The 2,701-nt window shown below is 55.9% G+C and overlaps 1 non-coding gene across 1 annotated transcript; it reads right to left on the bottom strand.

Moving 5' to 3' along the window:
- Positions 1 to 555: 555 nt before the first annotated feature.
- Positions 556 to 627, bottom strand: TRNAE-UUC (transfer RNA glutamic acid (anticodon UUC)). The gene has a single exon. It is a non-coding gene; the product is annotated as a tRNA-Glu (tRNA).
- Between the last annotated feature and the right edge of the window lie 2,074 nt (positions 628 to 2,701).

Raw genomic sequence — 2,701 nt, 5'->3', positions numbered from 1 at the left:
CTCCCCCACCTGCTGCCTTTGGTCAGCGAACATCGTCTTCCTCCACAGCTCAATCTACAAACGGAAGGGCCCTGGAGGACACGTTCTGCGCTCACTCCCCTCCCATCCTGCCGCGCATCGCCTCTAGTCACCTCTTCCGAAGGCCTAAGAAACACGGTAGCTGTGAAGGGAGGTGAGGAGGCTCAGCTGACCCGCCCGTGTACACACAAAGCCACGACTCGGCTTGGCCTCTCTCTTAGTTCGCAGCTCAGCCCCATCGGCGCCTCCCAGGCGGCGGCGGCAAAAAGGGTGGGATTTTTGTGTGTGGATCCGCGGGGGCTGGCATCTCTGCACGGCTGGGTACACCTGAGTGAGACCCTCAGTATCTCTCTAAAGCCGCTTCCGCGGATAACTGATAAGCCAGAGCGGTGTCTTGAGAGGCGGTCCACCGGGACTTAGCCTCCTTCGCCAGGGTTTGCACCTCACTGCGGAGACTTCTGCATCTGGCCCTTGGAGCAGGCCAGCTGACAGCGGAGTAAGAAGATTCCCCAGGGGAGGAAGGCTGGTGCCAAAAGCTTCCCTGACCGGGAATCGAACCCGGGCCGCGGCGGTGAAAGCGCCGAATCCTAGCCACTAGACCACCAGGGAGACGCATAACAGCACTTTCTCTTCTGTTGTTGGTCTGATGTGACAGTTTCCCTGTGCTCTGGGAGGACTTCGGCCTTGTGAGGGTCCCTGATGGCTCCTGGAGTCCTCTCACAAGGCCGTCCCCTCTTTTCTCCAAAAGAAGAGCCCGCAGGCAACGCAATGAGTGCTCAGCGAGGCCCACCAAGGCCACAAGTCCCGAGTTCCTGAGCGAGGTGCAGCCTCCCGGCCACACCTAACCACTGACCTACAGATGTGCCTTTGCCAGGCGGCAGCCCGTGGAAAGGAGGCTGCAGGTTGCCAGAGCCCGAGCCACACACCAGGTCACCCGGAGGAGGCGGGAGCGGGGAGGGACCCGGAGTGAGACCAGGATGCCCTCAGCATCATAAAGGGCTCAGACGGATGCAGAAACCGAGGCGGGCTGGATGGAAAACTTTCCAGGAAGGATCGGGGCCCTGAACTGGTCTCTGACCTTCCCCCCTGCAACCTGCGACAACTGCCGTTTTCCCATCTTAGGCAACTGCTATGCCACCCTTCCATATGCTTCGGGCAAAACCCGAGTTTCCTCTGACGCTGGAGTTTTTTCCTCAGATCCAAGATCCAATTGGTCGCCAATTCCCGATTTCCCGTCGGCCAAGTGCGTGGACATTGATGACCTACATGGGAGTTTCTCTACCTCCGCGGAATAGCTACTTCGGGGCGGGGTGGGGGAGGGGCCCTTGGGTGGATCTGGGGTGTTTAGCGGCATCCCCCGCCTCCTCTGACCAGATGGATGTCAGGGGCTTGACGTTCTCCCTCCGGCTTCCCCCAGTCGCGGCCTAGTGTCCCAGCGGGGATGGGGGAGGGGTGTGAGGGCAAAGTTGCCGCCTGTTGAGAACCATTGGTGCACCTAGTCCTGCTCTCTGAGCTTGTGCAGAGGACTCTCCAGATGAAGGCTCGGGGGTCCATCCAGCTTCAGATCCCCTCCCTCCCCCGCACAGTCGGACCTTAGGATTTGAGGCTTTTGACATCTGGACATCATGAGATTCTACCTTTAGGTCTTTTCTTCCCTTCTGTCCTCCAAATCGGCCTCTTCCGAGCCTATTGACCAGGGCCAGCCGGGAAGACGGCTGGGTTCACTCGCCTCTCCTGGAGCTTCAGGTCTCTTCAGTTGAGCCTGCAGAGAAGCTTTAGGGGAAAGAGCTGACCACTTCGGTCCTGTCCGAAAGGGATCCCTTTCTGAAGGGAAAGTGTGACTCCCGTCATACTGGTTAGGCAGAAGAGAGATCAAAGGGAAGAGAAAAAAATCCCATGAGGTTGCAGGATCTAGTTACCATTTAGTTGACCTAACCTCCTCTGGAGGTCCTCCCAGTGTTCCCGTGGCTGGTGAAGGTGAGTTGAGTCACCGTCTCCAGTTTGCCAAGGCGGACAAAGCCGACAATGGGCCTGTCCACTATCTTCCTTCCTATGCACAAAATGCCAGCTCTTCCTGTTTCCAGCTGGCAACATCCCACCTGATGACCAGCTTAGTAAATTAGAGACTGTCCATGGGATTCCATCTCTGTCTCAGTTCGGGCTTCTGTAACAATGTACCATACACTGGGGGGCTAACTCACAACAGAAATCTAGTTCTCACAGTTCTGGAAATTGGAAGTCCGAGATCAAGGAGCCAACATGGTAGGATTATGGCGAGGGACTTCTTTTCTGGTTATAGACTGGCGCTTTCTCATTGTATCATCAGGGCAGAAAGGGGGTGAGAGAACCCTCTGGGGTCCCTTTTATAAAAGTATTAGTCCCATTCAGACCAATGGGACTAAATCCAGATTGTGCCGAGTGTTGCGGACTTTTTGCGAGTTCATCCGTCCTGCAAACGCCTGGAGATCCACTGTCCCCAGAGGGTGCAATAGACAATCTTTGGTCACAAGTCAGCAACCAGTATATGTGAGTGAGAGCATGTGTCCCACTCTGAAATGAGAGTGTATTCGTCCATTTTCACGATGGTGACAAAGACATACCTGAGACTGGGAAGAAAAAGAGGTTTAATTGGACTTAGAATTCCACATGGCTGGGGAGGCCTCAGAATCATGGCGGGAAGCAA

The sequence above is a fragment of the Callithrix jacchus genome, chromosome 18, assembly GCF_049354715.1.
Source record: "Callithrix jacchus isolate 240 chromosome 18, calJac240_pri, whole genome shotgun sequence".
Taxonomy (NCBI): Eukaryota; Metazoa; Chordata; class Mammalia; order Primates; family Cebidae; genus Callithrix; species Callithrix jacchus.
Note: the sequence above shows the minus strand (reverse complement) of the source record. Positions and strands in the feature narration are given on the sequence as shown.